This window comes from Diadema antillarum, unplaced genomic scaffold (assembly GCF_040938485.1).
Source record: "Diadema antillarum isolate AM-2024a unplaced genomic scaffold, OU_Dant_1.0 seq00000041_RagTag, whole genome shotgun sequence".
In the NCBI taxonomy this organism is placed as follows: domain Eukaryota; kingdom Metazoa; phylum Echinodermata; class Echinoidea; order Diadematoida; family Diadematidae; genus Diadema; species Diadema antillarum.
Genome location: NW_027271153.1, coordinates 127,501 through 155,201, shown reverse-complemented (window position 1 = coordinate 155,201; position 27,701 = coordinate 127,501). Strand labels below are relative to the sequence as shown.

Genomic DNA, 27,701 nt, shown 5'->3' with positions numbered 1-27,701 from the left:
AGTGGAAAAGAAGTCTGTGTTTACCAGGGAGTAAATGTCTGATGCAATTAATAAGGTGTTTGAAGCAGGAGAGAGAAAGGAAAAAAGTTTAAAGGGATGGTATAGTATTAGTGGAGATGAGAATTGGGCTTTTAAGTTTTTGCGAGATACCAAGAAAACACTTATGAAATAGTACAGAGCATACCATTTTAAGAGGAATTCAAAGTTTAATTGATGAAAATCGGGTTTGGAATGACTGAAACATCCAAAAACAAAGAAAAACAAAGCGATCGTAATAAAATGTGGGTCCCACACTTTATTAGAATCGCTCTGTGTTGGATATCTCAGCCATTTCAAAACCAATTTTCATCAAATAAACGTTGAATTCCTCATTGAATTACATGCTCTTTCATATTCTATAAGAGGTTTCTCATTATCTCACCAAAAAAATGTTAGAAACCTGAAATTAGGTCTCAACCAAAACTATACAATCCCTTTAACCTTGCCACAGTTCAGGCCAGTACACATAGACATCTGATATTGTATTAAAGTGCATGTTGATCCATTTTGAGGAAACCTCACATAAATACTGCATGGTGTCCCTCTTTTAAACATCATTTCTAACAACATATTCATGGAAATAAGGTTTCATATAAAAACAAAACAAAGATATTTTGGTCATAAGGACTTGTAGTTTATCATATTTTGTGAACAAAAAATAATCATATACTCATCTTTTAGCTCCAAATCCATCTGTCTTCAACTCTCAGAGAACAGGATCAGTATCCCTTTGTTTGCCATATTTGATATTTTGTTGAAGTCAACAAAATTTACCAATTGGTAAATGTCCCAAATCACCTAAATTATTATAATGGGTGTATATGAGGGATATATTACAATTATTAATCAGTCTGAATTGATTGAAAAATTAGTCTCTAAAACTTGAATTACTAGCACTGTACCTGGACATTAAAGTTCTTTTAGGAAATTATATATGAAGCATGCAAAGATACTATTACAAAACACACAAACACACACCCCCACCCACACACACATATTATACAACAAAATAAAACTCATGGCAATCCAGTACATGGCTGTGTATTAATGTCTGGTGATATTCTTGGACCTAATGATCTGTGTAATAAGTGTAGGCCTCATGAAGGCAGAGCATACAACGTACAATGATAAATTCCTCTTATCATGAATAAAATCCTGCGTGTTACAAGTTAACAAATAGGATAGATCAATGCATAGATGAAAAGATCAATTGGTAGGCAGGTGGATAGATAGATATGAAAAGGTTGATAGGCAAACAGAGATAACAACAGGGCAGCCAGTTCAACAGGTGTCGTGAACAGGTATATCCATATCTTTGTTTCAATAGACTGGGGCAGTGCCAACTTGGAGCACTGCCCCAGTCTAAGGAAGATATGGATATACCTGTTCACGACACCTGTTGAACTGTCTGCCCCGTAGTTATCTATGGGCTGGTTTTGCTACAACACACATATTCCGTACATGTAGACACTTACCTGAGTATACTTAGGACTCATCGTCAACGGGTTAAACCGTGATGCCAGTAATGTGTCATTTTTCATTGTTCATTTCTTATCTATACCAAGGGGGCCAATTTATGCATTACAATGTCTCCCTTCTCCTTTTAAAGTCACTTCACCTCCCCCCCCCCTTTGTCTCTATGGCTATGTTACTGTACGTCTTGGTACTAACCTACTTTCTCACACGTGGCCACTCCTTTTTGAACATACCCTTCCCATCGTTTATTCTGATTTTTTTTTTCTCACTTGCCACTTTCCACTTGCTCCCTTACTCCTTTTTGTGATCATTTAGTCTCCTGTCCCTTTTCATCACCCTTGCCACACTACCCTTCAGTTCTCAGAGTTGTCGGGTCACTTTTCACATCACTCTTACCCACCTTACGAGTATTGTGGTAAGCACTATTTGGGCACCCGTCCCGCTTCATCATGAATATTCATCAGGCAGTAAGATACTGTACTAGTAAATGGCAGAACGCTGGATACGTGCCATAGCAGTAACAACGTATCGCTGGGAAATATAAAAATCTTGAAAAATTGCATCAACGGGGAATGTTAAAATGTCTCGCCGGGAGATGGGAAAAATGTTCAGTTTTGCCAGGAAATGTAAAAATGCTGCTGGGAAATGTAAAAATCATGTATTTCCATGGTGTTACGGATACATGTAGATGATGAATATTCATGATGAAGCGGGACGGGTGCCCAAATAGTGCTTACCCAGTATTGTCTGCACAAACACAAATTGTCTAACGTCTCACAGACCCTACATTTCAGTGATTCTCACTGCACACTGATGCCCAAATTTCGGAGCCACTTGCATCAAAGCTGTTCATCTGAAGGCCAACTTTTGTACTATTTATGTGATCAATCATTTGAGATGGGATGGAGTGGGAGCAAAGTGTATGGACAAAATGTAAAGAATTAAAAAGCTTAAAGCCTGGTCTGTTGAAAAATCCAAGGTCATGTACTGTTAAACAAGGAATGTTCGCATGCATTTTAATTTCGCTAATTGTGCGAGAGCCAACATTTTCAAAATTGAAATGCGTGCAAATATATATTGCTTCACAGTAATGGATAATCAGTAACTTAGTCATTTTGTCAGCCTGTAGTGATTGGTCGCATATCACAGATGGACTATGTACTGCACACTAAGTTTGAAACCAACTGTTGATTACAACTCTCAAAACAAAATGTGTGAGAAATACATTCTAATTATGTGCACATTCATTTTGAGTATTTGTTCATATAAAGGTCACTATTTTTAATCATTTGTTTCATTTTATTTTTACAATTTGAAAAATAATTGTGTGTTTTACAGCTGTTATGTTTCTGTGATATTTGCTTGTAGGCCAAGTTATAGTTTAAGCATCCATTGGTTTGTGGAGGCCATAAACATGAACCCTTTCTCATTGTCCTACCATATCAGTGCTGTCTGTGGCTTAATAGGTTATGTCATACAAGTTTCACAAGAAGCATATATGTGGATTATCTCTGTGTTATGTATGAGTAGCAGGGACCTTTTTCGTAGGTCCACTTCTCTTCTGCTGCACTCTTCAGTTGGTCTTCCGCTGTCTTCAGCCGCACATTCAGGGCACACCTCCAGTGTGAGAGGCCAGTGACAAGTTCATTCCACTGCTCTGTGTTGATGGCCAGAGCCTTCAAGTCCCCCTTGACCACATCTCTGTAGCACAGCTGAAGAGTGGCTAGTTTCTCTCTAGCCAGTTGCCAGTTGTCCATAGAAGATGTCCATGAGGATTTGACCATGCTTCAAATGATGCACATAGCCTAGCAAGCAAAGCCTTGTATTGCCTGTGGAGGATTAATGTACTTAGAAGGCAAGCATGTGATGTAACTGATGTTTGGTACTTGCCCCTCCATGAGAGGACAAGTATGTGGCAGATACACGTCAAATAGAAGATTTTCAGTCTTTTCTCTTGCTTGGTTTAAATCTGCCATGTGTTATTCCCACAGAGTAATGTGCTGAGGATGCAGGTATTGTACACTGCCATCTCTGTCTTTAAAGAAGGTTTAGATTTCTTCCACACCTGTGTGGAGAGGCAAGTGAGTGTTGTTGCTGCCTTTTCTATTCTCGTTGAGCTCTGCATCCAGGATGAGTTTGCTGCAGATTGTTAGAAGTTACGTGAACAGGTTCACAGCTTCTATTGCTTAGTATAGATCTTCCACATGTTACTCCCATAGAGTAATGCGCTGAGGATGCAGGCATTGTACGCTGCCATCTTTGTCTTTAAGGAGAGTTTAGAGTTCTTCCACACCTGTGTGGAGAGGCAAGTGAGTGTTGTTGCTACCTTTTCTATTCTCGTTGAGCTGCATCCAGGATGAGTGTGCTGCAGATCGTTAGAAGTTATGTGAACTGGTTCACAGCTTACAGCTTGTAGTCATCAATCATGATGGATGACAATGCCTCTACACCCTTTCCCTCATAGCTCTCTAGACCAACAGGCAGCCCAAAGACCTTGCAGGTCTGGGAGAAGCGATCCTTTTTGGGATGGAGCTTCTGCTGCATATGGGTTGTAGCAGCAGTATCATCCACAAAGGGCGTGTCTCTGATCAGTGCCTACTATACTTTTGTTTTGGCTTTGAGGTGGGCAAGGTTGAACATCTCTCTGCCTGCTGATGGTTGCTTCCACAGTGAAGGATTTAAGGGGTGCTCTCTTCCTCAGGACTGGTCCCAAAGCTTTCTTGATGCCAATGTACGTTCTTCAGATGTTCCTGTTTACGGCAGCAGTTTGAATTTCTTTGCTCAGTCAGATTCAGTACATGCTGGCTCAGTGCCTGACTGTCTTTTGAACCTTGCTTCTTTCAGCCCTAAGAATCTGGAGGTTCTTCTTGTTGGGGTACTTCTTGTACTCTGCTAGCATGGCACATTTGGCTCCAGTGTTGGATGTCATCTTATTTGACTTGGCTACAAACCAATCATATAACTAATGGTTTTTGCCCCCCAAATGGCCAAAGCTGGGGATACTTTGTCACAGCTCTTCCCACTTCTTTGTGCTGGACTCCTCATGACAGAAGGCTCCAAGTTCCTCCTCAAAGATCGGGTGGCAAACTGCTCCACAATTGCTGGTCAGCATATGTGTCTTTCATCTCTTTGGCTGGTGTGGTGGAATTTCTTTGACTGCATTCTGAATTTGCAACACACAAATGAACGGTCAGCACTCAGACAAGATTAGGGTCAAGTAACATGTCCTTGAGAGTGGTGCACATTGTAGGGATCCGGTCCAGTTGTTGCTTGTGTTTGGAATGTGGATGTCTCCAAGAAAACTTGTGTTGGGGAGTGATCTGGAAGTGTGAGTCAGAGATGCCAACTGTTACTTGTTTGCAGTATTTTGTACTTTGTAAAACTAAAAATACTGCAATTTTCATGGAAAATTATGTGTTTCCCAAATCGTGTCACTACTCCTGTGTGTTGCAGGAAAGGTAAAATTGCTGTTTTTCCACCAAACATACCCATTTTTCAGCCCCCGGAATACTGTGGTTCTGTTTACAAGGCCACACTGCCTCATAACAGTTTTTGTTTTTACCTGCTTAGCCATGCACTTCTCACTATGTGTTTGTTGTTCCCTCTTTTCCACAGAACATCATGGACATGGTCTAAGAAATGCAATGACGTGAGACATGATTCACCAAATTGCCCCTACCTTTGAAGGATCCTGTGACATAGGCATTGAGTGTGCCTGTCATCCCGAAGGCCTGATAAACTCAAATAATATTGATTACCTAACTGGTAGTGTTGACTACCTCAGAATGTTCGCTTCCCAGTTCTCTCCACTTCACTGCCAAAAACCTACCTCAGAAACATAGAGAAAGCTGCCCTCTAGATAAGATGTGCAATTTAAACTCAATAGATCAATTCAAACCATTGTAGTAAATTGCTTCAAAAATATTGAAGAAGAAATGAATTTTTGTTAAACCATTGTAATAGTTTTGTAAGTGAGACAAGATGTAGGCCTAGTTAAGATACCAAACTTCTGACATTATTTTCCACAAATATCAATATTTCTTATCGGGCCTCAGCGAAGGCACTTTTTTAAGACTTTTCAAATTTTCCAAACCTCTTCATCTAAATGTGTGCAACTTAAACAGGATAGTGCTTTGATTGTTCAAAATTACATACCTAGCTACCTTCAAGTACTGGTAATTCCTGTATCATGACTTGAAATAGTTTGTCTTCATTGCACACCAATGTGTAACCTGATGACTAAATTATGTTTCAGTGTTACCCATAAAAGTATGGAAGAAAAACATACACATTTCATTGTCTTTTTTTTTGCACCTGGACAAAAGAAGTTCTTCTTCAGGGCTAAAATTTGATTTAGGATGTGTTTCAGTGGCATTGAGTTACATGAAATTTTTTTTTTTTTTTTGCATGTCATCTGATTTTGTCCCCAGTATCTGTAAGGATGTTTTTCTACATAATAACTTTTTTTTTTCACCATGATTGTAGAAAGAAGAGTGTTTTGTGTCCCTAGTTTAGTCCTTATGAATCCTGTTTCAGCACTCTAAGTGCAATATTTCCAGGGGAGCAATAAAATGCATGCGCAGTTTCATATCTCTGTGCCTGGAAGCTGAGATGTTGTTTACATTTGGAAAAAGAAGAAAAACAATTTTTTTTAATGCATTGGAAGTGTTGTTTCCTACTGGCAATTAGAAGTTCTTTTTTAGCTTTCTGATTCATCTGTAAATGTACAGTGATTGCTATCTCAAGGCTCCAAGTAATAAACTCTCTTGAGCATATTTTTCTTAGCTGTGGTATAAAAGAGACATCCAGTGCATGAAATCACTGAATCATATTTTGCCTATTACCATGCCCAATGATGAATTGATATGCGGGACATTTATTAGTAGTATGACTTTAGTTATACAGGGGAAACTCAGTATAACGAACACTGCTATAACGAGATATCGGTTATAACGAGGAAATTTTCCCGGTCCCAAATTTCCTTCCACACAAGTCTATGTAAAATGCTACTCTTATAGCGAGATCAGCTATAACGAAATAACTGATATAACGAGATAAATTTTGTGACTTCCAAACAAAGAAAAACATAGTCAATCAAACCTGCTATAGCGAGGTAAAGCAAAATGCCTTCGGTAATGCTTTACTTCGCCTGTGCTATCATCTTCCGAGATTGTAAAGCTTGATGCGCCAAAAACTGTCTTGTACACACATAATCATTTTCTTTAGAGCACTCCAGCTAGCACTGCATGTTGTACGTGTAAGTTTGTGTGTGCGCGCACACTGATACATGCAGAAAATGTGGTGGGACGGCCATATGTATACATGACATCATCATGACGTTTAGCAGGTGTGAGGCAATCTGATGCTGTGATTGGCCTTCTACGTAGGGAATTCCCCATCTTCACACACACGCAGTCATAATGTACATACAGAATGTGTCACATACACACACAGCATTGTGCAGACCATATTCAAGCTTTCCACACAACACACACCCATACGATAACCACATACCAATCCACAGAAGATCTTGATACAATCGCAAGCTATATAAATTTACAAATTCCAACATCAGGAATTAATAAGAAACACATTCTTGATATTGGATTTCCTTGGCGAAAAACATCTTCTTACCCATAATGGTGAGTAATTCCCTCACACACAATATCAAGTTATCAGTATTAATTGAAATATGATGGGTAGTCCCACATGTGCAAATTAATGTCTTTATGTTATGCCTTCTTTTATGCCTACTGATATAATGAGATATCGGCTATAACGAGGAAAATGACTCGGTCCCGATCATCTCGTTATATCGAGTTTCCACTGTACTGATGATCAGAATTAATATGATTTTGGAAGGAAAGTTGTTGGGAAGAAACTGGCTCAGCACTGCTTCAAAGAAAAAAACTCACACACATACACATACACACAAGAAGGCCCAACACAAATGTAGATATGCTAGATAAGTGCTGCTCTCAGAATTTCAGTTGTAAAAGTTTTGAGTTGGAAAACAAGTGTTTTGTCTAAATTTTTACTTGTCCTTGTGGTATGCAACACTTCTTAGTTTATATGCTATCATGAATAAAGTGGGGGAAGTCTTAACACATGTGTTCCTCTGATTTCTCTGTTTTGAAGAAGAGCTTGAAGCGCATGACATTTTAACTACTTGAGAAGGCTCTTTTAGTCAAGTGTCATTTGACAGGCACTGGGACAATTTGTCAAATTTGAATTTTATCTCACAAGAAGCTGAGGTCCTTATTTAGACTAAGAAGAGTGACAAAGTAGATTAGATATCAAGCTATTTCAAGGTAGAATCAAGATTCTACCTCTCAGATAGAATCAAGATTCTACCTCTCAGATTCCTGAGAGGTCACCATATTATAATTTTTTTTTCATCTTTCATTTAAAACTTCCCTATCATACTTCCCTATCTTCCCCCTAAAAAAAAGGAAAATATAAGTATTCAGCACTAATAACATAGAAATCTGATACATTTACTTCCAGAATGCAGGGTCTTCCAAAAGTATTTGTACTTTTGTTTGTTTATTTAGGATTCACGTCTTTTAAGTAAAATGTTGTTTAGCATTACTGTTAAATGAGCTACTTAGAACTTGGTAGTGTTTTTTTTTCCTGTATATGTATCATAGTGTTGTATTCAAACATTAATGTATGTCTAGATGTATGTATGTATGTATACACGTATGCATGCATTTTTGTTTGAATGTGTACACAAATTCTATACTTGCTACTGAATTTGGATAATATATCTCCGAGCAATTATTCTGAGAAAATAGCTATCCAAGTTCTAGATTACTGTCAAATCTCAAGGAACTTTTTATCTTTTTCATGTGGATCTTGCAGTAATTGTTTGCTTGAGTGCAGTTTCAGTATGCTGTAGATGACCTGCTGTTTGGCTCTCTATATTAATTCTTGTCATCTTTTTTTATTAGGAAGTAATACACTACACAAATATTCAATTTCATTTCCTGTAAAAGTGTTGAACATCAGGTCAAATGATGGCCTCCGTAAAAGGGACACGGAAGAAAGCACGGTAGTATACTGAAATCCTTATGCTGGCAATTATCTTTTGATTGCTCATGTACATTGGTGAGATGTTCACAATCATCTGCTATATTCAGCTTACTCCAATGTCACTCTTTTCCAGAGCACGGACAAGAAAGTAAATGAAAGACAAACCAAAATTAACGGACAAACACAATAACCACATCTTGCCTCAAATTTTGACACACAGAAAACCGCGGTAATAGCATCCTCCAGTCCCCCGCTGCGCAATTAGCATTCCCAGAAGCGGGCATCTCGAGCCAGAGTTTTTGGAATAAAGATGTTCAGCTACTCTGGAGTGGCTCTCTCCTCCACGCGGAATGCCACTTGTTTGGCATTACAGCTCTGTAGGCGAACTGGAGAGAGCTACGGTGACATTGGGGCATCGATTTGGGGGGGGGGGAGGGAATATCCAACCGGCAAAACGCTCTTGAGTAGGTAAAATAAAAAAAAAGGGGCAAGGCTGGCATGCAGAGCGTCATCTAACGGGAGCCCGCAGTAATGGGCATATCGACAGGTAATTGCTTCCTTTCGCACTTGTCGATGGAACAGGCTAGCTTTCTCCAGTAGGAACATGATAGCCAGAACATATGAAGATAAAGAGAAAAAATAATCAGTTCATCTCAAAACTGTGTCGCCCATCAGAAATCTTAAATTTGATGTATATTCATAGGTGTTTGTGTGTGTTCGTATGTGAATGATGACACAAACAAGATGTTTTGGATGTAGTTATACTCTTTGTCTTCAACAACATTCGTACATGCATTCCAGTACTGTTGTATACACTTACAAAACTAACTGCACTCAGAGGACACAACTTTCCACAGTGGCTGTTTGGTCACTTACGCCATAGAGAGTGAGCATGCACCTTGAAAAAATAAAATCCAGATTATGATACAAAACAAAACTACTAACTAATCATGTGTTCATTTTGGGTCTAGGGCAATTACCCCCTGTCAATTACCTCAGACCCTTCTCCTGACCCTAACCCTAATCCTAATCCTGAACCTAATCCTAACCCTAGCCCAAACCCTACCCCTAGACCTAACCCTCACCCTTATCTTTGCTCCAACTTTATCATTAACCAGTATTTGACCTGAGGTAATTGTCGGGGGGGGGGGGGGTGGGGGGGTTGGGGGAGGGGTACGGTTCCTTGTGCCGTAATGGACCTTTTTTGATCACACACACAAAAAAGGAAAATCATCAAAATCTATTCCTTACTTTTCGAGTATTATTGCTAACAGTCAAACAAACAAACAAACACGAATATGCCAGCCAAAACAAAACCTTCACGGTGGAGGCAAACATTTATGCTTCCTTGCCATTCTTAGACCACTATCCTCTATCTGACTGCCTTACCTGACAGGTCAATGTGGTATAATTGTTTTGACTCTCAAGTTACAGCTATTTAACCTTGATTTACCTTTGAAAAAAAAAATGTTTACATTTGTAACATAATGCCATGTAATTTTGTTAATTAGTATCAGTTCATATAATGTAATGAAAACAAAAAAGTTTGCATTTGTAACATAATGCATTATAATTTTGTTAATCAGTATCAGTTCATATAATGTAATGAAAACAAAAAATGCTAATGATCAAATAACATTTACTCTTGTTCATCATAACACCTTATAATTCGCTGTAAATGAATAACACGAAAAGATCATGTGTGGTGTCATTTATAGGTCATACTGAGAACAACAGGTTTGAGTAAACAGTGAATCTTAAATATCAATACAGAAACTGAAAACAGTGAGGTCTGTGATAAAAAGCTGTAGCTCTACCACAACGGAATAGTGTAATTATAGTCTAAGATACATATATTGAAATGTAAAATATGTGATTCAGTCACTGCATCGATTGGGATAGACTTTTTCAGGTTTAGTGTGTAAGGACCTCAATTCATAGAGTGTGTGCTATTGATATTTCACCGCCCATGGGACAAAAGCATACACTGGCTCCCTAATTAAGCCATCTATCGCTCCTTAAGTCTTTTGTAATTGAATGTAATTCCTCGTGCAACTATAAACGGAGGTGATAACTAGCATCATTACAATGCGGGAAGCTTGACACTTACTTTGGACTCAGTGTTTACCTTACAAGTTGCCCTTTGTACCTCTCAGCAACCCCCCCCCCCCCTCCTTCATCTCCTCAACCTGTTATCACCACACAAATGTAGGTGCATGCACATAAAAGGGCACGCTACAAGTCTTGATTAGTTGGCTATTGGATAAATTAAGGTCATCCAACAACAAAAACTGGAAAATGCTTGTTTGTATTACTTTACAGTTGATTTTATTTGCAGTTGCATTACAGTTGCATTTTATCTTCTAGAGAGTGCCGGGAATTGAATACCAAAAACTTGTCTACGCTGAACCGTTTAGATGCGTTGTTTTCAACCTGTAGCTGTTGTAAACTTGTACTCAAAATTGCCTGCATGTTTCAAAGAAGTTTGTGTGTGTTTATCCCAACAGGAGCCCTTCCCTGGACTGAATATTATGGTGTTAATGAGTCGAGGGTAGCCAAATTGCCGAGGGAGCTAGTCTCAAAATTATCCTGTCGTGACCGAGGGGACCGTAATTCAATATTGGAAGCAGGTAGGACTACCAGGCGCAATCGCTTGCCTTCGCTTCTCTTGTCTTGATTTTTCCTTCTTTATTTCTTTTTTTCCTCCTCTTCTCTCTCTCTGTCTATCTCTCACACTGTCTCATTCTTGTGATCTCCACACCGTGGAATTGATCAACTTGTTTTAGAAAGACCAGGTGGGAGGGTGGGAAATGAATGTTTGTTTCACGTGACGGATGGCCGCGGCATCATGACCGTCAGATTCGGTGTGAGTGACGAGACCATTAAAGCCCTCAGCAACTGGGATGACACAGCGGAGAACGAGGAGAGATAGGATGAGAGACAGACAGACAAACAGAGGAAGTGAGGGAGAAAGAGAAGGAGAGATGGAAATTGAGAAACTGACTGACAGACATAGCAGTAGTGATACAGACACCTACATTAGATGAAGGTATTATCAGCTTATCCCTTCTGTACATACAAAATGCATTACAAAGTTAGGTAGCCTATATTCTTAGCTAATATGCTTTGTATATAAATTCAGACTATGTTTAGTGGCGTTCTAGATCAGACAAATGAAGACAAAAAAGTAAAAATCATTTCATAGTCATGCAGAAGTGTACTTTTTCACTGTTAAAATTTCCCTGATTGTTAATGAACACACTGAGGAGGAGCAAATTTTCCCATAGCACGCACTTCCCATACACACCTGGCCAAGTATGTTCAGGACTGGTCTTCAATGGGTTAACGGCTGCTGGTTCCATCAGTGTGCAAAATGTACAATAGACTGGAGACTACAAATATATAAGATGCTTTGCAGAGATGATTTAATTGGCAAAATGAAAGGATTCACTGCTGGAGAGATGAGGGAATGAACATTGTGAGAGAGACAGAATATTTAGATTAGGCCAAGTAAATAATTACACACTGCTCCAAGCTGATGTGGACAAAGCTGAAAAGTGGCACTCGGCACTGAGCGTATCAGTATGTCACAAAGAATGCGAAATGTTAGGTCACACAGGGATGAATTTAGAGTGCTAGATGAGGTTAAACAAAGCAAAGAAAAAAGCAGAATATGCATAAATATGCAATGTGAGGTTTTCCAATAAGTCAAAGCAAGATGGTTGTCATGAGAGGAGGCATATCGAGATAAAGGAACCCAAAATGATTCTGAGCCCCACTCCCCTGTGGGATGCTGGACTGAATATACTCCAGAGTGGATGCTGCAGTGTGCATAAAAATAGGGGTGGGAATGTACTCTTAAAACAAAAGACAAAACAACAAAAGCTGGGAAGATCACTTAATCTGTCACAAACAACAAGCAGTAACTGGAGGTTGAACGCTGATGATTCCTGTTGGAGAGGGAAAGGGAAAAAAAGTCAACAGGAAACCAAACTGGCAACCATGTGGTGCCAACCCCGGCAATTTACATTACCTTCCATGTTACTCGCGATAATATTTCACCGTTTCATCCTTCTCATCAGTCTTGCGAGACTCAAACAAGGCACGAAGGGGCATGCCAGACTTGTCTTGAAAAATGCACATACCAGGGCAATATTGACTCGAGTCGGCCGCCTTAACCCCCTCCGCTCCATCGTCGAAAGGCTGCAGGAGCTCGTCAATATGGGCACGACTCTGTTGCATGTATAGTTTTAACATGATCAGCAGCTAGAGAAAAGTGTTAAGGACCAAGGTGGGCTTGATGGGGATGGAAAGGGACCTCTTGGTGACAGTGTGCAATTGCATCACTTTGACATTTATTATGGAGAGTCTTTAATGTATTTGTGTATGATCGCTGTTTTTGTCACCATATTGTCCTGGTACACACGGCTCAATTAACCCCTTGAGGATGAATTTTTCTATAACACGCATTTCCCATAGACACCTGCCCAAGTGTGTACTAGTCTTCTGGGACTAGTCTCCGGGACTAGTCTTCAACAGGGTAATAGTATCTGTGCCATAACATTTATCTCATTCTTCAGTTTGTTTGTCTCCTATACTTTAGATAAGTATTATCTATAATATTTTTATTAAGTACCTGTAACATATCAGTTATAAAATCCTCCAAATGGAAATGGATAAATTTGAGAATATATAATATTGGCATATCATTTTTCAAGTGATAGGCTCCAATTTTCAGTTGACCACTGTCTTCCATTATTCCACAATATTACTATTTGTCACCATTGCTGCATTCTTTCTATTAATTCATTCGTAAATTTTGTATTAAAATTCTTGATTTGTATTTCTTACAAATTGTTAAAATATGATTTATTAAAGGTATACTTTGTATTTGTATTACCCTTTGGGGATGGAAATAAAGTGAAATTGAATTACATTGAATTGAATTGAAATGAATTGAATTGAATGGAATGGAATTGAATTGAATAGATTTAAAAGATGAAATAAACTCACCAAAGTTTACAAAGGTGACATATTTATGTAGAATCTCAATTCACATTTGGCACAGTTGTCATGCCATAAGAATCATGTATAAAGGCAGACATTTCCACCTCAAAGAAAGCTCTCATTCGCAAAATTGTTCAGGTTTGAACAGATGTTACCTGACAATTATAGATCAAAACTAATGTCAATCACATCATTACTTTAACTCCTTATCAAATATGAAATGTTCTCCAAAAAAATGTAAATCCTTTTTGACTCAAAATCCTCGAAGGTGACTAGTTATTTCAAAGAACATGATAAAAATACCAACAATGCTTTTATACTGTCGAAAAATATTCTTTCAAATGAAATTCAGTTGAATTCTATGCCATTAAAGGCGTTTTCACATCAGCCCGATGTTTTGAATAGCGCGCTATTTTCTGACTTGGGAAATTAACCCGATCACAAAATAGCACACTATTTGATAATGTGAATACAAATTACTGTAAAAGTGGTTTCTTTCGCGGTGGTTTTATTTTTGCGCTTTTCGCGCTTTGAGGTTGAACCGCGAATTTAACATCACGCGAAAATGTTTTGAACTCGTCGCTTGTTACAATGCTATCATTACCGACCGCGAATTTAAACACACGCAAAAAAGTCGGCACCGATGGAAACCGCGAAAGTTTCTGTACGCGAAAGAAACCACTTTTACAGTAGCGTGCTAATTTTATCGCTCTGAGCGAGAAAATTTCTCGAGTCCAACTCGGGAAATTTCCGAAATAGCGGGATAATTTGCGAACTAGCGTGCTATTTGGTTGTGTGAAATCGCCTCAAGAAATTTGCATGATGCATCCCGTCATGCCTAGCGTGTGTGATGGCGATCACGTGGGTAATTCTTTTGAAAGTGCGCGCTCTACTGGTATACCCGACACTGTTTGTGCATGCTCTGCTGTCGAATTAGCTCGAAAAAATTTCGGTCTAATTCTCTTCGGGCTGATGTGAATAGGAAATGAAATAGCGCGCTAATTTTGCGATCGCAAAAAATATCTCGAGCTTGGATTTTTATCGCGCTGATGTGAAAATGCCTTTTAAGTAAACTTTGTATAATTCATTTGTAATGGCTATGATTAACCTAGATATTAAAGATGGGCCTTCCCTTTTGCATTCCTTCCCAAATAGCACAGAACATGATATATTCCACCAGAATGACAAGACTATTGTAAAGCTATAACATTTCTGTGATATTTGAAGGTTGTTAGCTGTTAACGAATTCAAATAATGCACCAAATGCTCACCATAACATATTTTGTGTACTAGGCACAGCTGCATACATAAATCCTCCTGTAGTTGTAATATGATACTTATACTTCAAACAAAAGATATGCATGTTAAAGCTGTCAGAAAAGAAGAATGCACTAGCTTCTCTTACTTTGTTATCGATGGCAAATAACAACACATCACTTACATGAACTATATGTGCAACTAAGTGCATCACACAGGTCTGTAAAACTAGACTAGTAGTTTAGATTTGTAATTTTTTTCGTAGTACGAAAAAATTATTCAAATCTTAACGGTCAATTTAACTAAACAAATAAAGACCCTCTTGAGTTCAAAATTTACAGGAGGTTTCCAAATAGTGTTTTCTTCAATACCTAAAGTGTTCTCTTCAATACCTAAAGTGTTCTCACCAATTTTTCAAAAATTTGCATCCAAAAGGGATTGGCTGTCTTTAATTGTGCTGACTCCTATTATTCTGGTGTCCACAAATTATTCTTTAAAAGAAAAATCCAGAATGTGTGGGACTTTGAATAGTTAGAAAGAGTGTTCTGCTGCCTTTCACTTATAGGCTGGCTTCCCAATGTATTCACATTTATTAGATTTATGTTCTGGCCCACTGTGGCCCACATTGTTGTATTTATTTCAAATGCTTTCTGTATTGAAACAGGTGGGGTTCATATTAGCAATATAGATTCTGATTTTAGATTAGCATTCCTATGCTGTTGCAGAAGGTACCCATAGGCAATTATGTGAGACACGTCCCTCTGAATGAATAATCCTGCAAATTTTCTGTGAAAATATCTTCTACAGGTGTACCAGATATACATGCAGCAAAGAAATGTTCAGCCCTAAATGTCAACTCGACACAGAAATGCAAATCCAGCTGCATTATTCTTTTCGTTTTTAATTCTAAATAGAAGGGAATGTAAATGGTAGTGGAGCTCAAGATGAGAAGGATGAAAAAAAGATTAAAATATAAGACAAAAAGCAGAGTAATTTCCCTGTGCACACTTAATTATTTTGCCATCTTCATGATATCGTGATGTTGTGCACTATGAATTATAACTTTTGATAATGACAAGCTGTTTATAACCATTGAATCACAAACAATCTGCACATGGGTATGATGTCACAATGACGTCCAGAGTCATTATATGATATGTATATCTGTATGTATGTATGTATGTATGTATGTATGTATGTATCATATCTATGTATCTGCATACTGATGTATGTGTATTACAATAGATATTCATGTTTGTTTGTATTTCTCAAGAAACATGCATACTTGTATAAATATCTCTGTATAATATGTGTACATATATATTCCATTTCAGGCTAGTTCATGTCTTCTTTAATGTTATTGGTGTTCTGGGCCCCGTTTCATAAAACTTGTTATCAATAGCAAGTTACGATAATTGTTATAAGTTGCTGAAATCCTTGCATCTGATTGGCTGAGAGCAAATTTGTCATAGAAATGTGGGAGTTGTCAGTGATAACAAGTTTTATGAAATGGGATCCTGGTTTGTATGAGATTTAAAGCAGTGTGATACAATGCATCAATCTGGGAATTACTTTGTTTTCTCACCACAGAAGCTGATAGGATTACATTTATGTGCTGTTCCAGTTATCGACTATGTTGTACGCGGAATAGATATCATTAAAGGACAAGTCCACCTTCATATACATAAGGATTGAGAGAATGCAGCAATATTAGTAGAACACATCAGTGAAAGTCTGAGGGAAATTGGACAATCCATTCAAAAGTTACGAATATTTGAAGTATCTGCGCAGTCACTGCTGGAAGAGAAGACTAGTACAGTGTATGATGTCACCTGCGTACAACTATATAAGGAAAATAAAAAGAGAATTTCACAAAACTTTACTTTTTTAATAAAGTGCACATTTCTTCGACTTGCTACTGACGTATGTTCAGGGTAATATTATTTCCCCTGCCTTCTGAAAGAGAGAAGTCGAATGTTCTTTTGTTATGTGAGAAAAATGGAAATATGTTGAATTTTCTTTATTCTTTCGTTATATCGTTGTACTCATGTGACATCACAAGCTATAGTAGTCTTTTCATCCAGCCATGACTGAGCAGAAACTTCAAAAATTCGTAACTTTTTAACGGATTGTCCGACTTTGCTCAAACTCTCACTGATGTGTTCTACTAATATTGCTTCATTCACTCAACCCACATGTCTATGAAGGTGAACTTGTCCTTAGCTTGAGATGATGACTGGATGTCAAGTACCTACAATACAGTGATTAGCCCTAACTGTGTCAATGAATCAGAAGTGCACAATTTCACACACATTCCTATGGACAGAGAATATGGTTGGATGCAGAGGGTTAAAAGGCTGATGCCAAGAAAGGTAAGCAAATATGTAACACCTGAAATAGGGACAGAACCATCAGAAGCAGAGATTATAGAAGTCCCTAGATGCAAAACAGCAAAACATCAACAGTCAACTAATAGAGACATATCAGGCCAGGGAGGGAATATAGCCTGAGGCAAAAAATGGATTTGGACATATAAAATATAAGAATAGAAAATAGATGGCATAATTTGAACACAGATTATCATGCACTACCAGCTGCAAGGAATGTCAGTAACAGTAGCATTCACACAGACAAAATAGCGGGATCACAATTGCGATCCAAATATCGAGATTTTATTTTTTTTTTGTGCCCATGCAGACAGCCAAAACATCCTGCTAATTGTCGATTAGGATAATTTGTTGACCAGACTGAAATTTACTAAAATGATGACCCTTGCCTTATCTTCATGGCTGTTGAATCATGCATGTTTTGTATGACAGGATAAAAAATTTTGAGATTTTTTTTTTTTTGCTCCAGCATTCATACACAATCTGGTTTGAATTATCATGCTATTTAATAATAATAATAATAATAATAATAAAGTCCATTTATGCGCCGTATTTATCATTAAAGATACTCTCGGTGCATGAGAGCCTGCATACTTCAACACATACTGTGTACAACCATTTGACAAATTATGACTATAATCCCGAAATGATGGCAAAACTTCTTGGGATTTAGATCGCAGTGTTGATCGCCCTATTTAGTGGGATGTTTATGTCCACACAGGCAAAAAATCTTCAGATTTTGATCGCGATGCAAATGTCAAGATTTTTTCTCATTAGTGTGAATCCCAGTAATGATGAGTGAACCATGTATTATGATCACATGTGCCACAAATAAGCCTCAGAAAGTCTGCAAATCACGGACCTAGATGGTAAATGCACTTGCTCAGAGTGGTCCATGCATACTTGATGTAAACCACAAATAATACAACTTTTATATGCACGTTGTATCAGGGGATTCCATGTTAGGGTTAATTGATATCAGAATCGGCCATGTTCTCGTACATCATGATCTTGTGCGACTAGAGACTAATGACTAATAGATAAACCGTGGTTGTGTGAGTGTTATCACAACAGATTACTCCGTTAAGCTTGATATTCATCATGTCTCTCCTTTTTTTTATCATCATGGCAACAAATCATCAACCAACAACATTCAGTTACTATTAACATGCCAGTATGACCACAATGATTCCCTAAACTTTCTAAAAGATGTCTATTAACCTTTTCCCGTCTCATTTCTTTTTATTTTTTTTAGATCCCCCAATTGAAGTTGTTTCTAGAAGGAAATTTAAGGACACAAGATACATTGGCTTTTATCAAACAGACACTTTGATTTATCCATTTTTTAGTCTCTCCCACTGGCAGCTGAACCTTACCTTTCACTCTCTCTTTTGTTGATATATATCACATGTGTATGTAATATATTTTTTGTAGTATTTCTATTTCTTGTGCAACCTTCTCTAGTAGACCTATATAACAAATATTGACAAACTGCCAAAATGTTCCCTCCCATAGGAAGAATGCATTTAACAAGCATATTCTCTCTAAGTGGGGAAAATTGATTAACTTCGCTTTCTAGAAAGAGATAGAACTTTTTTTAAATTTAATAGATAACAATATTTTATAAACTTTCAGAATCAGGACATGGTATGCTCATAAACTATATGGTACATACAGTGGTGCACAGCCCACATTATCAAATGTCGCTGTGGGCTGCTGGAGCATTGTATTTTCCATATATTATGTGAGGTTTATGTTTTCACAAATCTTGCAATTCTGGTGCCATTAGGGAATTTAACAGTTGGCAGTAAAAATCTATTCTGATCCTGACATGAATGCGATGTGCATGTGTACGTTTCTCAGTTCATCACCGTCTTCCATGGTCACAAATTTAAACACTCACAAAATATGTCCCCATTCGCGAAACATTAGACTTGCTAAATATATGGCAGGTACAGTAATATTTAAACACTGCTTTGAATCGGAACTTGGCCAAAAGAGTGAGTCAGATGTCCTGAGTGCTGCCATCAAATTGTTTATAAATCTTGTCACAAACTCTCTGTTATTTGTCTTTCCTTTTTCTTCTCTTTTTTTTTTCTTTTTCTTGAAAGATTGTCCTCTTCCTCCTTTTTCATTCAGGTGGGAGACATATTCAGTCAATTTAGCTACGCTATTTTTTTTTTCTTGTGCTGTTGCTGTTTTTTTAAAACTGAACCTTCCTCTTTTTCATGTATGTAGTGGGGGAGCATGTTCAGTCATTAATAATCAGAACAGGATTTATTAGATTGTTTGGACTGCTGAAAGGCAAGCCCATTGCCAAAAGATTTATTTCAACCCTCAGTTACAGGTGTGAGTTGTTGCACGATGTGAAGGGGGAGAGCACTAAATTTCTTCTAAGAGGTATTTGTGGGCTTTTATAAACACCATTGCAGTATTGTATAACCCCCTGTTCGGACGTAAGCCAATTTATACCAAAACTCGATAAAGAAATGACGTATAAAGAATCATCGTATAGCTGACAGACTATTCAGACACTAATCTCGACTGTTCTGGAAAACGTGGTATAGATGTGCAGTTTCCCACTGCGCATGCTGTTATGGTCATGAGTAATAGCTATGGGGTCATCTTTCATGCGTGCTCCCATTAAGCCCCACCCAGTTATACCGTTCTGTGGTCGCCATACATTCAGACGCACAATGGACATGATGGAATGCTGATTCGTTATCGAGTTCTAGTTCGAAAGGATGCTCTGACTGTCTTTGTTGTGTCGTTTCGTTAGTCAGCGTTCAGACGTATAAATTCATCGTATAGCTATACCATTTTGGTATAGCTACGTGTATACCGTTCTAGTATGAATTTTTATGCGTCTGAACACCCTGTAACTCTTTGAGATGGAGTTTAACTGGGTACCTGTGGTGATTGATTCAGTGATAAAGGAAAAGGAAGAGAGAGTGTGTGAAAAAAAAAATCCACTAATGTCAAGCTAGATAGTTGCTTTGTCAAGAGAAAGAGGTTGAAATTTTGCACACTCAGAAACAGCAAAATAAAGGAAAAAGGAAGAGGGGCTGAATTTAGTGAACAAGTCTCTCAGAATTGCAAGACATTTTGCATATTTCACTCATCAATTAGCTCTTGGGACAATTTTGCAGTTTTGTGGCTTGACCGCCGGAGGCCTGTGGGTCAGCTGTTGATAATCTAAGTGGCTGTATTTGCATCCTCAGTGCCTGTTCACAGGCCAGTGACAGAATCTGAGTCTTCATTCCCATAAATGCTGAAACCACATTTTTTTTGCAATTTTGCCATCGCTTCGCATCTGATTTGCCACTCCAGAATCCATTGCGGAAACATACTTTACACGTCTTCACGGTTTTGTGGCTTTTGCTTCAAGTCAAGAGAGTTGAATGAATGTAGGAGGAGAAAAAAAAGAGGGAGAATGAAAGACACTTAAATGAATGTAGGGGGAGAGAGTGAAAGAAAGAAAAGAGTGAGAGATGGAGATGGAGAGAAACAGAAAGAGATTGAAAGGTAGACAGAAAGACAGACCACAAGACAGACAGACAGACAGACAGACAGACAGACAGAGAGTGTGAGATGGGCTCTTGGGGAAAATCCAGCACTACCCAGGGAACCAGCATTCTAGAACCCTTCCAATCTACAAAATATATCGTTATCTTTGGGTGTCTGCTTAGTTGCCGGTCCCTGGCGGTATTAATTGTTCGCCACCGATCGTTTCTCCCCTGCAGTTATGAAAGGACCAAGCGGAGAGGATGGCCGGGGACGTGTCCATGGAGCGACACATTCAGCAAACCATTGAGCGGCTAGCCTGCATTCAAGAGGTGAGCTGCCAATTTGTTAATTGCTACAGTACCTTTCTTCACTCATATGCCATGATGTTCTGCCATCACAACATCATTTGATTTTCCCGATGCTGCCATTTACATTGGCATGAAAAGCATGTGTTCTATCTAATATGTATCAAAGATATTTGAGACAGTAAATGAATAGATTTGACTTTGACAACTAGTGTCAATAAAGGCAGATTTCTCACAGTTAATATGTGATTTGTTAACTTGAAATCAAAAATTTTTGAATAGCTGAGACAGGATATTTAGCAGCATCTTCATTTAGAAATTATTAGGTCTGAATAATTTTATATGCTCTATCAACTCGCAAATCCAGGAAAAGAGCAGATACTTTAAGGGTTTGGGAATTGTTTCTTTTTTATAGCACATGCAGGATTAGCCTATTAAGAAATTATAATTGAATTTAAACTGCATAATTATTCATGATTACATAAAATTGAACTGAACTTCATTGAATATGAGAATAATAGAATTGTGTGAGATATTAGATTTATTTCTTGGTGATTATGGATATTGAAATTCCTTAAAGATCTTTCCAAATGTTTTTGTGAGAATATAACTTCTGCTTAGATTCTATGATGCTTGATTAAGTAGTTCTACATTTGAAAACAATAATGAAGTTCATGAATCTAATGAAGAATATTAGCAATTTAGTTCTTGATGTGAAGAATTTGTCTCTCTAAAGGGAAAAAAAGTACATGCAGCTTTGGAGAAGAGTGTATGTTTCAACAGACTTTCCATTTACATTGTATTCCATAAAGTTTGCTCGAGGGATTCAAAGGACCAAAAGAGAATGTTTTCACAATTAAGGAGGCTACAATCTAGACAAAGAAATTGACTGCTAGACCACGAAGACAACCTAACTAAGATACTGTGTATTGATACTTGAGATTGTTTGTGAGGGGGCTTAGTGGATAGCAATTGATCAAAAGATGACATTTGAGTATGTCAAAACCAATGTAGAATATAGTGAAATATTGCCCAATCGTTCTCTTGCAGCAACTGTCCAATCAGAGCAGTTTCCAGACTGCAGCCCGTGAGCTGCTTGAGTGGTGTACAGACGTCCGAGCCTTCCAGCGACAATTTGAGAGCGCCCTCATAAGCTGTCTGACGGTAAGTCTCACCATGAAATCTAAACATTTAGACACACATGCACACACACACTGTATTTTTCTGTCCAGTCATAGTGATATTATTTCTAGAAGTCTTTCTCACACTTCATTTACTTCATATAATTTCTGTTATTTTCATCAATTGTGTGTATGCTTTTTGATCCCATGTTCAGTTTTCAGAGGCTACAATGTACGATAAAGTCATTGCTAAAGGTGGTATAGTGCTCTGTGTCTCAGTTTCCTTTCTGGTATTTTTCGGTAAGATCATGACATCATGTTACATGTTAATTTATGGACAGATTTTTCTTGTTTTGAAGCTGGTCTTATGGACTGCACTTTATCATATATTTAATGATTCATGTGTATAAAAGTTTGTTTGAGTTTGTAATGAAATAATGGTTGAAAAATGCTTATAAGGAGTTTAAGTGAAATCTAATGAAGATGTTAAATACCAAATTTACAAATATGTTTCATTCACGAGACTTTCCTTTTTTGGTAGCCTCTGGTGAAGTTTTTTTTTCTTTTTTTTGGGGGGGGGGATGTAAAACTTTGTAGTCAAATTCATAAGGGCAATTCCGCAGTTAGGTGGACATGACATGGATAAAAGAAATGTGCCTCTTTATCTTACTCTTTAATTTAGGTATCAACTAATGCCATGGGTGTTCACCAATCACTAAGGTCTTTCAAATTCAGTAGATTTTATTTTTTGTATTTATTGATTTTTGCGAGATCTAAAACCATCATTTAAAATGTACATGTGGGACTTGGGATGCTGAAATTCACTTAAATGCCAATTACAGTGGGTTGCTTTGAAATTTTTTCCTCAAATTTTTGCTAAAAGGTAAAAGATGAATACATTTAAATACTCCAGAAGTCATGTGACATTTTGTCAATTACAAAAGGGTGAAATGACCTGCGGAATTACTCCGGACAAATGTAACGTTACTAATCGTAACGTTACTAACCATGCATTTGAGGGTCTAGCTAATAAATTATCGGTCGAACTGCTAAAAATATTTGCGTGAACATTTGCCATGATGCAATAATTGAAATTAATGCAACTCTTTGTTTGAAGTAACTTGAAATTTTGCACACTTTTTGTTACACGACATTGATATTTTTGTCATGTCCTTTTTTCGTAACGTTACTAACCAGCCCTTTTAGTTGCCATAGCAATTCTAATATTTATTGGATTGTTCTCATTCTTTTCTATATCATAGACCTGGGAAGGATGAACATGTTTTAACATGATTTTGACTTGAAATGAATAAATGGTGATTTAGTAATAAAGATAAATATCTAAATTTCTTTAAATGTAACGTTACTAACCGCGGAATTGCCCATAAAAATTGTTGTTCTTGCCATATTGTAAGAGTACTTGATGCTGTTTCATCACACAACGAGCATTAATGTGGCATACTGTAAAAGCAGTTATTTTTGCGTGCAGATATTTTTGTGAATGAGGTCACAGACATTTTCACGAGAGATATTATGTGTGTGATTTGACATTGAGGCTATCATAAGTGCACTAATGATGGGACTGTAGGCAAAAAAAGAAGAAGAAACAGTCGATTAATAGCCTGGTCAAATTTTGATTCTCACTATTGTACAATAACTTTAAGGGGAATTCCAGGATGATTATAAGATAGTCTGATAAGAAGGAGTGAAATCTCACAAGCACAACAGAGAAAATTTGAAGATCAAAATCAGATGAAAATGAGGGGCGTTACGACATTGTGAAGTTTTGCTCATTATTGCAAAACAGATCCTGTGCTGTTGATATGAATATGCAAATGAGTGAGCTGATGACATAATCACCTCACAATTTTCCATTGATCGTATAAAAGAAAATGATGAAAATTCAGGTTTTCTGTTATTTAAATAAGAAACGTAATGTTATTCCTGGCCGATTGCTTTCAAAACAATGATCAGTCAGATATATCAGGATTTGAGACTGGGGAATAATTGTGTTTGATTATAAAATTAGAAATTTCGTGATTTTATGTACGATTTTATGTATGTGGCAAATTGTGAGAGGATGACATCAATTCAACATTTGCATATTCATATTGACTGTTTCAGAACTGTTTTGTGAAAATGAGCAAAAATTCACAATTTCATAACTTTCTTAATTTTCATCCCATTTTGATCAAACTTCACTGCTGTGCTTCTCAGATTTTACTCTTTCTTTTAAGGCAAACTTATATCAGTCCCAGATTTCCCCTTTTAGAAGGGTATAAGTTCTACCAATTTACCACACACATACTGTAAAAGTGGAAATATTTGCATGTTTCACCCCAAATGAAACTAATTCAAAAAGTAAATCGCACAAATTTTTGCTTGCTCTTTGTAATATCAATTCATATCTTTGATGCTGTAAAACTGAAAGCACCCAACATTCATCTTACCTGGCCGATTGGGGAAAAAAAAAATCCCGAAAATTTTGCCTTTACTGAATAAGGTTGGCATATAACTTGGCAAATAGGTAATACGACGTCAGGGGCTGGTAACCCGTTGAGGACGGACTAATTTTGCTACAACACACATTATCCATAGACACCTGCCCGAGTATACTAAGGACTCGTCCTCAACGGGTTAAAATCAATATTTTTCTTTTCCATCAAACTGAGTAGATCAAGTAGACATCCAAGTTGATCAGCATTGGTTAATTAGTGGTTTGTTTGTTTGTTTGTTTGTTGTTGTTGTTGTTTTTTTTTTTTTTGTTATCATGATTGTCAGACAGCAGACATTGGGCCAAATATGGCTAAGATATACCTCAGACAAATATACCGGACTATTAGTATGTTGGACCTCTCAGACAAATGTGACCTGCCCCGACAAATGGATCCAAAAGTCGCTGACGGCTGAGCTGAGAAAATCAAGTTTGAAGTCAGGTCATCTAAATCAGTCAACACCATCGAATTTCTGTTTTTGACATAATTTTGTAGTCTGATGTTTTGTCTATCATCTGTCAAAATTTCGAAGGTAAAAAATCAAAGGAAAGACAAGAAATGGGCCATGATTTTCCAACTTTCAACAGAACAGAAATGTGTCCGAAGATTTGGATTTAGCGCTGCAGATAGACTCCGCCCCTAGCAATGAAGGAGTGATCTTATTGGTCAGTGCATGACATTTCCGCAACCGAATACTTTTATGAGTCATGTTATATATGAATTTAAAGTGGAAAAGTTAAGAAATAATATCATGTCATTTTCAGAAAATCAACCTCCCCAGACTTTTGGATCCTTTTGTTGTAGCGGGTCACAAATATAATGGATAAAATTTGTAACAAGTCATTGTTATGTAGAATCATGAAATGAAATATCTTGCAGTGCCTTGGATTTTTTGCCTTTATGTTCCCAGTCACTACACTTGACTTGCCAAACTTTCTCATCAACATTCAGTAATCAATCCAGACTTGACCTATTTGTAAACTTAGAAAGCCCACTCGGGTGTAGCAATGTATTTCAGTCCGACATAAAGGCCACGGTGACACAATGGAGATGAGGGGGATCAGGTTTATCTCTATTCGGCCAATTTCTTCATCCTATCATGCAATGTCATTTCCAAGCTTCGTACCTGAATTACACAGAACAGAACCAAACCAGAAGCACATGGGGAATGCACGGCTGTAAGATGGCAAAATAGTGTCTCAACTTGCAACCACTTTTCCAATAAGTCAAGATTACGTTTTGCATACGTACCACTCTTTTTGTGTTGTTGCTTGATATTTCATATCTTGCCTCAGAAGGACCAGCAGTATCTGTAATATCATTGAATGCAAATTTATTTCAGTGATTTGCATAAATCCAAACATATGCTGTTTTACCACACGGACCTAGCCAAGCTATTGCAATGGCAAAACAGCGCAAGTCTTGATCAACTGTGTTGATACGGCAACATTTCTAATCTCCTTATATGGCAAAATCTCCTTTGCAGAGGTATATAATGAAGTACATAGATAGCAACCTTCATATATGGTGTGGCAGGAAGTATTCATCTCAAATATTATAATTAAATAAAGCAAAGAGTTCAACATAAACATTTGCTTTCATAGCACCTGAAGAGAACTAATGGGAAATTCTACCAAGTAAATAAATTTTTTTCTCAACATTTTAAACACAAAGGCAGTGTAAAGATAAGAATTTGAGTGACCATTATGATGCTTATCATTTATACCCATGGAATTTGGGGCTTACAAAATAGCTATTCTTCCTTCCCATTCTCATTTCATGATTATTGTCATGTCTTTTCATGGTATGTATGATTTTATGCCCTCTTTTAGGTTGTGAGCAAAGTCGCACCACAGGGTGGGTTTGACCTAGACTTGGGCTACAGGCTTTTGGCTGTATGTGCTGCACACCGAGACAAATTCACCAAGCAGTCTTCAGGTTAGTGACTGGCATGGTTGCATGTTTCTAATACCTCATGAGTATGGTGTGTTCCCACTGGTGTGTTTTAAAGATCAAGTGTGTGTGTATGAGTGTGTGTGTGTGTGTGTGTGTTTGTGTTTAGGTGCTCATATTTTGTGTATGAATGCATTATTTGTGGTAATAACCATTTGATAATTGAAATGACTTGAGAGTAATGTGGCTGAATGAATAACTGATAACACATATGTTGTGTTCCCATTGGCTGATTTTAGCCTGACTTATTTAGAGAGTGTATTATTCCCACGGACAAGATGACAGACATCCTTTTGCAGGTCACAGAGTTTGCTAATAGTGCTTCTTTATCTTTAAAGGAGCTGATAAGAACATAGACATTTATGCTCATAGTGTGGATGTGTTCAGTGTGAACTGAGGTTTGAATTGATCTTTCTGATCTTTGCGACAATAAGATTTGACAAAGTCACAAAAAGTAGGGATGTGAACGATACCACGCTTCTACAAATTGAGTGTATGCCGAGTCATTTCTGACTTTTCATGAGCTAGAAGAGAGAGAGAAAAAAGCTATGATGGCTCATATTTGAACCTGTGTCTGACGTCGCAACGGGAGACCCTCAAAGAGTAGAGTCCATCCGCGTGGAGGAGGAAATTAACCGTAATGGCATCTCGCAATGAGACGACTTGACCACTGACCAACATCTTGACCGCGTCCGTACTCGCCCTTTCTTTCGCTCTCACTTTGGTCTGAATTTAACCTGTGATTGATTTTACAGCCATGGATATTAGATTGGACACGCAGTGCTTGTTTAATCAGCACTCAATACCGTTGGCAAGTAAAATATCTTGCTCTACCAGTTCCCCTCCCCACCCCCCATACACAATTATGGAGGCTGCCCTCTAGAGTTAGAAGCATGATATGCATGCAGTCAAACCATCCCTCCCCCTTTACATACAAAAACCTGCTAGAATGTAACTTTACTTTATACCTGGTGTTTGTCAGAGAGTGAAGTTAATGAAATTGATTTTTTTTTTTAATGATGTGAATGGAATATCATGCTATATGAAAGTCACAAATACATGCCATAAAAGCTTATCTGTTAGTTTTGAGTGAGCCATCCATTGCAGTATGTAAACATT

General features: G+C 37.6%; 1 long non-coding RNA gene across 1 annotated transcript in view; it reads left to right on the top strand.

Moving 5' to 3' along the window:
• The window catches only part of LOC139725417 (uncharacterized), an 86,304-nt gene extending 65,269 nt beyond the window's left edge, over nt 1-21,035 (top strand). The window contains exons 3-4 of the long non-coding RNA XR_011710548.1: nt 11,058-11,180; nt 20,945-21,035. This is a non-coding gene — a long non-coding RNA (uncharacterized lncRNA). The remainder of the gene's footprint in view (nt 1-11,057; nt 11,181-20,944) is intronic.
• The last annotated feature ends 6,666 nt before the right edge of the window (nt 21,036-27,701 follow it).